The 11,142-nt window shown below is 42.9% G+C and overlaps 1 long non-coding RNA gene across 1 annotated transcript; it reads left to right on the top strand.

Moving 5' to 3' along the window:
• Positions 1-448: 448 nt before the first annotated feature.
• LOC126639528 (uncharacterized) lies at positions 449-5,010 on the top strand. Its single transcript, XR_007628824.1, has 7 exons — positions 449-532; positions 1,046-1,116; positions 1,310-1,444; positions 2,103-2,155; positions 2,795-2,878; positions 3,114-3,206; positions 4,444-5,010. It is a non-coding gene; the product is annotated as an uncharacterized LOC126639528 (long non-coding RNA).
• Positions 5,011-11,142: the final 6,132 nt, after the last annotated feature.

Below are 11,142 nucleotides of genomic sequence, written 5' to 3'. Positions count from 1 at the left end.
AGGAGACTTTTTACAAGGATGTGGAGTACGGGATACTTGTTTATGACGACCATGATGATGATTACCCAACAAGCAAAAACACTTCTTTAGATTAAGAATCAATGTATGTCATAGATATTTTTGTTTATGCTTGAATATCGTAAAGATAAAAGTTTAGTGAATTCTAAGCTAGACCGGACGGTCCGAGGATCCACTGCAATCAGAACGGGATGTTACTTCTGCTTGGAGCAGCTTTGGGCTCCGCAGGGTTTGGATTTGTTTCGGTTCATACCAGAAACAGGAACTGTTTCAGTATCCCGTGATTACTTCGTGCTTGGGGACACGGTATTTTAAAACAGGGGGGCGCAAACCTTGGCAGGGTAGAGCCCAGAGCGCTGGAGAGGGGCTTGGGAACTGTGTCCGCCCCTGACCCCGTTGCTGTGCGAGGGGCAGGAAGCGGCGGCGGCGGCTCCAGCCCTTCCGGGTCGGCGGGCGGGCCGGGCCGGGCGCGGAGCGGGGAGGCAGAGCGGGAGCGGCGCCGTCCCCGGCCCGGGTGGGTCGGGCAGGGGGGTCGGGGCCGGCGGGGTCGGGCGGGCCGTGGGCGAGGTTCTCCGGCGGCTGAGGGCGGTGCGTGGCCCCCGGGGCTCCCTGCGCGGCCGCGTCCCGTGATACAGCGACAGCCCGACACGGAGGGGATGTGGGGCGAAACTGCCTTTGCGACCGCGCTGGCGGTGGCACGAAAACAAGGGGGCTGGCCTCCGGTTCCTGATGCGAGAGGATGCGGCTGAAGGCGCGGCCCCCCCGCAGGGTGGTGCAGTGTGAGGGGAGGGGGGACGTGGTCCTGTGCCGTGTGCTCAGGGACGACCCTGTTTGGGCAGGGAGGTTGGACCTGGAGACCCACTGTGGTCCCTTCCAACCAAACCCATTCTGTGATTCTGAGGGGCTGCCCTCAGGCGTGTTCGCAGATTTCCTCGGTTTCTCCGCACTGCCGTTCCCCCCCTCCCCCCCACCTTTCCAGAATCTTTTGGAAATTACGTTATTGAATGTATTTTTGCCTCTTGACTAGATATGGATAACAGCAAGGATGAAAAAAGTAGGACGCTGTGTGCAACTTCAGAAGAAGGCTGAAGGTCCGAGGTAGGCACTGCTGGTCTGTTGTGATGCTCTGTGTCAGTCACCAAGTCGGACCCCAATACTGGGCATGATCACTTGCTAATAGTAATAAAACCGTAGCACGTAGGGGCTCACTGTGTTTAAGTTCTGTGAAGAGTCGTTTTTGTAGACCACAGTTACTAGCATGCTTGTCACTGTTACCTTGTGCTGTCTGAAGGAAAAGAAAAAAGGAAACAAAAACGCAGTAGAAGCAGATCGTCATCTGTTTCATCCACATCATCTTCTAGCACCACATCCACTTCTTCCTCCTCGTCACGCTCTTCATCAAGGTCATCTTCTTCGAGTAGTAGAGGTAAGCTACCTCCGCTTGTGCACATGATTTACCAGTTTTGGTAGTACTCCTGGAAACATTTAGAGCTTGTTTTAAATGTGACTAAACCACCACAAAGATGCCAATGCTGCGCATTCAGTGTTTCTCTCTTAACCTTCTCCTATTGCTGTGTTAAGGTGCCTCTTTAAACACAATCTGCAATGTTCTTTTGTTAGTTTAAATAACTTAAAAATAAAAACATGCCATTTAAAGAATAGTTACTTTGTAACAATATGCTGTGTATATTTAAACTCCTCTGTTCATTACACTTTCAAAACACGGATCTTTTTCTACTTCACCAGTCTATTTAGACCTGAGTTGGGGTTTTTTATTCAGTCCTGCTTCATCTTAACATTTCAAGCATTTGCCTTTGAGGACTCACATGAAGTTGGAATGTCTGCAGAATCAGTAAATCGGGTATTTTCAGTTTCAGTGTTAGATCAGTAAGAGGCAGTAAATTAATGTGTTGCTTTCATTTCGGGGTTAGTTTCAACTGCTGTCAATATATGTAGCTAAATTAAGGCATTTTCTTTTTAGGTTTCACATTTCTGTATGCCTTATCTGTAAAACCAAATGCCTTTTTCAAGAATGCTAAACTTAGAGGATTTGATTTGATTTTGTTGTTTGTTTTTTCCTTTAGATTCTCCTAAGTCTAAATCAAAGAAAAGGAAAAAAGAAAAACACAACAAAAAGGTAAACATTTTACGAAGAGAAATAGGGAGTTAACAAACAGGAAATAGTTCTTTATATTGCAATAACCTTAAAGGTCATGTGGGACATAATGCTGTTGTCTGTGGCTCTGTAAATTTGAATCATGATTTTAGGGTTATGGTAGCTGAACTGTAAGGTTGGCATTTACTTGACTTTATGCAAAAAAGGAAATAATTTAAAAGTTACTTCTTCCAGTCATTACTGGTCCAGCTAGAGTTCAGAGTAGTCTCTGAAGAAAAGAGAAGTGGGGAATTTTAGTAACTTTATAGAATTTTTCAAAAAACCTGATTTTCAGTCAGTGAGAGAAGCAGGTAGTAGATTCTTGCTGTACTAATTTTTCTATTTCATTTTATCAGGACCTTCTGTTCAGTAATTTTATATATTGGGGTTACATTAAACAAGAGAAAACAGGGAATCAGACCATTTCTGTTTCTCAAGGTCCTAAGGGTTGCTAACCCTGCTGTGTTACTTTCTGTACTTCAGCTACTACTTGTCTGGCAGGGGTAAGGGCAAACAGAAGGGCTGTCTTGACCAGTCAGGGCCTTCAGAGATACTTGTGGGTTTGGTTTATTTTGCCCTTTTGAGTCTGTAAGCCTAAGAATGTATGTCTTACTGTTGTAGAAAAGGAAAAAAGAGAACAAAATGAAGAAAAAGAAAGAAAAGAAGAAAAAGAGAGAGAAAACAGGACCTGTCCAGCTTTCCAAGGTATGCTTGTGTGAATCTGAAGCCCCATTATATTTCTTATCTAAATACTTAATCTGTCCTGTAATAAAAATGTGTATAACATCACCAGTTTTGTCATAAACAAATAGAAATCTGTCTATATTGTTTTGAACAGTTAGGAAATATAAAATATTATCATCTATAATTGTACTTGAGATTTGTAACATTACAAAATAAAGCAAAGCTTATGTCTTTTTAATGTGTGATCTCATTTTAGTTCTTTAAAAACAAAAAGAAGAATGAAAACTACAGCATGATAACAGGAAAGAAAATTAAGATGAAAATTAAGAAGACTAAGGAAGATATAGAGGTAAGAGTTAAAGTAGTCTATATATTCCTAAGAGAAAATACCGTATCTTTTAATATTTTTGCAATAGTACTGTCTTTTGTAGAAAAGTGGGTCTTGCAGTTGGGGGTTGTAAATTGAGTGTAGCTTTTAGTGTGGCTGTGATTCCATCTGAGGCTTTTTAATTCCTTCTTTTGGCAGGTTTTGTGTTATCAGTGGGCTTGGAATACTCATGCATGAGTAGATAAACTAAAGGGTGCTGGTGCAGGTTCTTAAAATTTCAGTGTCTAATGGTTAGCTGATTCATAGCTTTCTCTATTGATATGATTTACAGTTTTTAATTTTAATTGTACTCATCTTCTTTCAGTCTCTTGTGATCAGTTGTGGTAATTGCTGCTTTACTGTGTTTTTCTAACACATGCAGGACTAGCCATTATTTAGAGAGGAATTAAAAAAAAGACAGGAGTAGTATTAGGACCACATGCCCATGCATTCTCTCAAAGCAGTCAAATGTTTTTGCTGAGATACCCAGGGAAATTGATATAACGAACGTGGTTTGTGGTTTGTGCTATTTCTATGGGTGTTTGGACTCAGCACTTAAATAATACGTTCACCCTTTTCAACAATTTCTACACCTTAGAGTGGCCTGCAGAGGGCTCTGGTGCTAGTCAGTGTGTGTTAGAAGTGCTGCTTCGTTGATGTATATCCAGCCTAGCAGATTCTGGTTCAGCCATAACAATTCATTCTATAGCTACTGAAGCAGATTTTTTATAAAAAAAACCACTGAAACAAGTGTTTTGACTGCTTGGGCTATCTCTCACGTGAAGAAAATAACCTAAATTCAATGTTCTGTCATGCTGCAAGCTGCTCTTTATGCACAGAGAAAACAATTATACTTCCCAAAGCACAAGACTTGCTGTGTGTACAGTGAAAGCGGCCTCAGACACCAGAGAATAGCACCTATTCTGCTTGTGAGTTCCCTCCTGAGCTGTGAGCTACATGACTACAGCCCAGTGGAGCCTCTGCAGGGAGCCAGTTAGAAAATGTACCATGAAATAATGACAGTGACAACTTGTCTGCAAGGGCATCTCTCCCCAGAACCCATTGCCTGGTGCTTCCCCTGGGCACTCACACCCAACTGATAGCTAGTTAGATCCGGCTGTGTGAGTGTGAAAGCCCTACAGAAAACTGGGATCTGCAGCCTTGCTCCACTGAGTCTTTTCAGCTGTTCAACTGCTGCCTTTGCTTCTCTGCTCTACAGAGAGACCGGAACCGTGCACAGCTCCTGGAATTTCTGAACTCTGCCTTGTAATGGGAAGAGTGCTGGCCAAGGACTTGTAGATATACCAAGTCAATAATCATCATGCCTAGCAAAACACTAAAGGGAAACTCAGGGAAAAGGATGCCAAGTTCCACAAGACCAGACCCTCCTGCCGAGAAGACAATCGGGTTGTCCTTTTTTAATGGCAAAACGAAGAGTAGCTAATAACTTGCTAATGAAGATCCATGTCCTCCTTTTGAGATCCTAAGGTAATAGCCAGGCTGTGGTGTTTTAGAAAAGCCCAGGAATGTGTCATCGACAACATATAAGATATGACACACTGAAGTCAAGTGATATAATTTCTATCCTAACTGCATGCAGAATGCACTCTTTATTTCAAATGTCTTAATTTTTCTAGTAGTTTAAGCAGAGTATTTGTAAATGCCTGTTTTAAAAGATGAGGTGTTTCTTATACGGTTTTTTTTTCTGGTAGTAGTTGTACTGAAGAGCAAATTGATCTCTGTAAATAGAACATACTTTTACATAAATGATTTTTTTGAAAGTTCATTCACTAATATATTATTTTCTTTCAGAGTTTGAGATATGATCTTTCTCTGGACAGTTTATTGCTCTCTCTCACTAGAAAATGTAAAACCAAAATACTCTAGAGCAATAATGGTAGCAAATGGTGTGTATCCTAAAAGAGAAGCAGGAAAGGTCTCCGATTTGGTTTGTTTATCTCAATCAGCTATTCAAAGGCAGCTCACAATAAATCGTTTACCCCCCACATCTGGAGTTGCAGTTCCTAGACCTAAAAACTGGAGTTCTGGCCTACCTTTCTGATCCCGTTTAGCAAATCCTTCTCTGTCTGAAGTGCAGCAAGACACACCACATACCTTAGTCTAATGGAGAAAGAGCTGTAGGAATAAAGCAGAGGCAGGCAGCGACAGTGACTCTCTGGATATGCTGACAGTCCACTGTGAGATGAGACAGATATGGATATGCAGCTGGATCCCAGCATAACTTGTGTGTTAGCTGTGGTAGTTTGCTCAGTGCTTGAGCTCTTCCTTCCTTCCAGAGCTTGAGTTTTGATTACCCAGCAGGCCCCTGTATACATAAACCTGATGTGGGAGTCCCACTTATTTGCTCATGAAGCAAGTGCTTCTCGGGAACTACAGTTTAGGAGTGCCTGAAAAAAAGGAGTCAAGGGTAGTTGACTTTGACAAGAACGTCAGGTGTACAGCAGTCAGAGTGTGAGGAGTTCATTAAAGAGCAAGTGGAAAACTCTTTGCATCTGTGTCTGCTATGGTGTTTTGAAGTAAACCTGGAGATCTGTACCATTGCTCAAGAGATAATTTTATAACTGTTTTGATGTGTGAAACCTTCTGAAGATGCTAGAACCCTGTCTTTTCGCTAGTTTTCTTTTATTGTGAAGCATTTTGTAGTTGTTGCAGAGATGTAACTCTTTGGAGACTAATGCTCTGATCCAGAAAAGGAAGTCTTTACATCCTTATCAACATAAAACTTGGAAAAACATTGGTAAGAACTGGAGTTTCCTTGACTTGTAATCTGGCAATGGAAGCTTTTTTGTGGAAGTACTGTTCTGAAATGTCTGCAGGGGGAAAAACAAACAGGAAAACACCTCCTTTCCTTCATGGGGATTATGCTTTGATTTATGCTACTTTGGTATCTTCTAGCTAGTGATGTCAAAGGATCTTGCCCAGATAAGCAGCTTTTTTCTCTGGTCTTTGTGTAACAAGGTCAATCCCAAACACTCTCCTAGAAGACACTAACATCCTTCCAATTCCTTAGGTTTTATTTTATGTAAAGATAGTATAATTTCTGAAAATTTGTCAGGGTGGGGAGGGAGTAGAAATTTGGAAGATGGAAAGCAAATAGGAATGGGAAACCCAGAGGTTACAGTTGTAAAGAGCTGCATTGGTTGGAAGGTTCAGACTTAACTGAAATAATTCGCTTTTTGGTGCCTTCGTCAAGACTGTAAAAACTCCTTCCCTGTTCCACATTAGTGTGGAAAAGGCAAAGAGCCTTTAGAAATATGATGTGATCTGTTCCTCTTTTAGGGTTTTGGTAGTTGCCAACTCTAATGATGCAAAAACAAGTCAAACCACTTTTTCTTAAAAAACAAACAAATCCTTTTTCTTCTTCTTCTTTTTTTTTTTTTTTTTTTTTTTGGTGTTTCAGGACAGGAATTTTTCCTGCTCACTTCTGACATGCTGGATATGCTTTGGTGGTGCTTTAAAATATTTCTATGCCAGCATATACTTCTAAGTGATCGTTTCTTTCAGAGAGCCAAGCTGCTTAAGCTCTGTAGCAGTGATTCAGTTTTATTCTCTCCTGCCCAGTAAGTTACAGGTGGTGCCTGAAACTTCCCAGCAGTTGCTGCGTTTATAAACCTCCTTTTTTTTCTTACCCATCTCCATGTAGATTCTCAGGTTTCTAAAGTGATTTGAGTAATGTTGCATTCTTTGCTTCTCCCTCTTTCCCCATAAGAACTGAGACCATGTGCTTTTTGGGACTGAGTGTCTTTGAGGCTGCTGCCTGGAGCTGGCCAGCATATTCCCGTCCTCCCTAGTGAGCCAGGCCCTTACAGCCAGAATAATTGTCCATGTCTTGCTGCCTCAGGGAAGAAGTTCATTTTGTTGACCTTTTCACTAAAGCATAGCTTCTTAATACTGCTTCAGATCACTATTGTGGCAGCTGAACCACAGACAGACTGAACCAGGTGCGAGGGTTACAACAGTAAGAATGTGGTGAAAATCAGGTTGAGGAATTTGCATGAGGGAGCTGTGAAGCAGCATGTAAAGTCAGCCTGATAGGCAAGGGGCTGATAGAGAGACTTGCTACTAGGTCTCAAAAAGGTGCATACTGTGGGTGAAGATGTAGGCTGGAACAATAGAGCAGTAGAAAAGGTATGAGGTAGGCATGAAGGGAGACTGCTGCTATCAGAAGTCATGGTGTGGGGCAGAGGTCAGGTGATAAAGAAGGGGCTGCAGAAGCTTACCTTGCTGGGCAAGTTGAGATTCTTCCTAAAATGATGAATAATTGATGAAAATCTACTTTGTGTGTGTGTGTGACAGTCTTCCTTATCACACTCACTTTCTGTGTCCTGGCACCATTTTCCATTCTGGGAATCATGCAGAACTCAGCTGAATTTTTCTAACAACAGAAATTCCAGAAACAGAAGTCACTGTGGCGGGAGGGAGGGGAAGGAGCTGAGCTGCTGCCACCATGCCCATCTTCCTTTGGCACCATTCTTTCTAAGTGTTCTGTCCCATTTACAGTAAGTTTTACCATGAGCAGCAGAACTGGTTCGTCTTAGTCCCTTTTGATTTGTGCTTGTTGCTCTTTTAGCCACTGCTCCTGCCTCCCAGCTGTGTGCTGTAGTTAGGCAAGTACAAGTGCAAATAGCTGTGTGGTTTTCATTAATGCTGTGGTGGAGGGTGCTCACTCAGACCTCCTGGGTCCACTGAGTAATTGTCATGAAGCAGGAAAAGAACTGGGTGTTTCTAAGGATCTCTCCACAGTTGATACAAGTGGTCGTAGTCCCAAAAGTTAGTGGAAGGTGATGGAACACAGTTACATAAGTTTCTTTTCTTAAGCAGGGAAAACAGGCAAAAACCCAAACATGAAAGAATGGTTAATGCAAGCAATGAATTGATTCAGCCAGTTTTCATGGGCAGTGCAATTCTTTGTTACTCATTTTCTTTATGGTTTGCTTGAAATTCACTCTTTTGCCCACACAAAAATGTAGAAGAGATGAAGTTGAGGAAATGTATATAAATGCCACTTTGTCTTGGAAGTGCCTGGCTCCATGGAACTAAGGTGTATTATCCTGCAGAAACTGAGCAGGGCCTGCAATTGTGGTAACTCTTCAGTATTTAGTATGATTAAACTTGGGCAAGTTGTGCTGTTTTGATGTACCTGGGTGTTTCATGCTGCAGAAATGTATGAGCTTCCCAGTCATCCTCTGCAGCAAATCTAAGTGAGCTCTATACACAGGGGAAGAGCAGAGGTCAGAGAGGCTTAGTGACTTGTCCTGGGATCACCTGCCAAAGCTGCCATGGTGTGGGCCTGGGCCCTGACAGCTAGATGGAGCTTTGATGTCCTTTGGTGTGTAAAACTCATGATCTTTGCTGTGCATATTTAGTCTCCAAAGTTCCAGTTCAGCTCTAAAGGTGGGGAACTCCACTGTCATCTGGGAACTCCATGAAATGGCTGAACTTCACATGGTATTGGGTTCTCCTGAAGGAGTGAGGTCTTGGGCACACCTGAGATTCCTCTGGTCTTCCACTTGGTTGTATTTGAAGCTGTAGGGGGATGAACTTCTGAGGAGCTGTTTCTTAAAATTATTGGCAAGCACCCAGCCACCTAGTTCCATCTGCAGACAAAATTAATTATCAAAATTACTATCCAGAGTAGAGATCATGATGTATTTGGCTGTTGACAACAGGGGTTATTTTCCTGCCTGTTCAATTTTGGTCCTAAATTGTGATTCCCAAGGAGTATGACACCTCTAGTGTTGTCTGAGGGACAAGCAGGACATGGTGCTTAGGGGTCTAAGGAGGCATATTTTGAGCCCTTTCAACCAGCATGAAGAACACAACATTAATATCCACTCTGAGAGGCACAGTGTTTAAGATGACAGCCGTTCCCATACCAGCACGCTGACCACTGTTACTGTCTCCAATAAGGCACTAAAAACAGGGCTAACACTAGCTGTGTTCATTTTGCTCTCTGTTTGTGAGCTGCTCTCTGGGTGACAGCCGTGTGAGACAACAGTAATGCCAGAGTGAGGAATTTGTATCTGTCAGGAGAGGCCTGGTTAGAAACTAGCTGCTGCCTTGTTCCCTGGTTAGTCGGTGGTGGGATATCCACCGGTAGGTGGCATTGCTGCCCAGCTGGAATGTTACGGAAATCTATTTATTTTTTACCTTTGGACATTGGCTTTGCACTTTCTTTTTCTGAAACCCTATAATTAGCCTGCAAATACCTAATTATGCTTGGTTATGGGGAATATTTGTTTCTGCTGTCTTATGAATTAATCCAATCTTTGTTCATTTCTTGCCCTTGGCTGTGCTGAGGACAGACAACAGTCTCTTCTGCTGGCACTTGCATGCCAAAGGCAGAAGGAAGCCTTTAACCTCTCAGTAGCTGAATGCAAGAGGAGCACGTTGCTGAGAGCCAGTAGGGACCTGGAAGGACCAAGTGTTCTTGCACCACCCTGCCTGGGGCTGCTGAGTTCTTCAGAATTTGCACCTGGCTCTTCTCCATCTCTTAAATACTGGTGCCAGAATACAGAAAAAAAAAGGCCACCAACTTGAGTATTTCACTGTTGCTGCTTCGTAGCATATCTGGTTATTTAAAATAGTCTTCAGACCAAATAAGGTGCAATCTGTTGCTTTAGGCAACCTGGCACTGGAGAGAACGGGTTTGGAAAAGGTACTGCACATGGACTGTGGCATGATAGAGGCCTTTGAGAATGCATCGTGGTCACTGAACAGATGTAATAGTAATGGCACTCTGAGAGTAGGTACTCTGATGTCAAAAACACAGAAGCTCTTTCCCCCACTTCTGTATATCTACTCTTGGGTCAGATTACGTTTATTTGGTAGAGGCAACATGTGATTTTGACTGAAATAGAGGAAAGATGCTATGATCTGGTTATCTAGCCAGGACGCTAAGAATGTATAATTTTATGAAGTGTATAGTGTACACAGATCACCACATAATCCACTGCGCTTCTTGTATCCCTTTTCCTCACCTTTCTGTTGTGTTCTTAAGCTCCCAACCTGTAAGGGTTTTCCCTTAGTCTGAGAATATCTTTGTGCAGCAACTGCACAGAAAATACATAGTAGCCATTGGGAACCTGGGCCCAAGACCCAGCGTTCAGGGCCAGCATAGTATCTTTCTGATGTAAGCCAGCTCAAAACATGGCTTCTCTGATCATGCAAAGAGAACAAGAGGTCCTTGTACCAACAGCCTACAGCACAGATGGCAGTACCAGGGAAAGGCAGGCACTAAGATTATGATGTCTCTGTCTGGCACAGGTAGGTGGAACTGAGGGAGGCCTAATAGCCCTTCCTCTATGGCAGGGCACAACCAAAAAGGCTGTGACTGTGCTTCTCAGAATGCTTTTTGGGCATAACCACAGTGCCATGTCCTTCATCAGAGAGGTGTAGCAGAACATCAGAATGGCCATCCAGTCAAGCTGTCTGTAGTTTTCCTTCTGAGAGAGACCTATAGCAATGTTTGAAGGAAGTAGTGTAAGCAACAACATAGATTTGCTTGTCCACAGCTTCTGTCAAGGATTAGTTTAAGCCCTGTGCTATAGGCTGCATCTACACCACTGTGGTTTACTTACCCTCTGTACTCACACAGTCCCCTTTTGGAACCACTCATCTATCTGATGACCAGAGTGTGCCAAGCAATGCAATCCATACTTCAGTAATACTTTGTGTGGGGAAAAAAATGTTCCCCTTTGTTAAACACATGCATCCTTTGCATGTATGATGCATAGCAGAGGGAGTCCTGAGTCATCTGGGGCCATCTGCTGATATTAAGGTGTTCTAGTACCCAGGATCAGGTATGGAATCAGTGGAGTGACTCAAAAGTACCTGGAGACAAAACATGCCTTTTGTCATTTATATCTCCTCATTTTGTGGTAATACTGGTTAATGT

This window comes from Myiozetetes cayanensis, unplaced genomic scaffold, assembly GCF_022539395.1.
Source record: "Myiozetetes cayanensis isolate MyiCay16 unplaced genomic scaffold, myiCay2020 scf2-11, whole genome shotgun sequence".
Classification (NCBI taxonomy): domain Eukaryota; kingdom Metazoa; phylum Chordata; class Aves; order Passeriformes; family Tyrannidae; genus Myiozetetes; species Myiozetetes cayanensis.
Note: the sequence above shows the minus strand (reverse complement) of the source record. Positions and strands in the feature narration are given on the sequence as shown.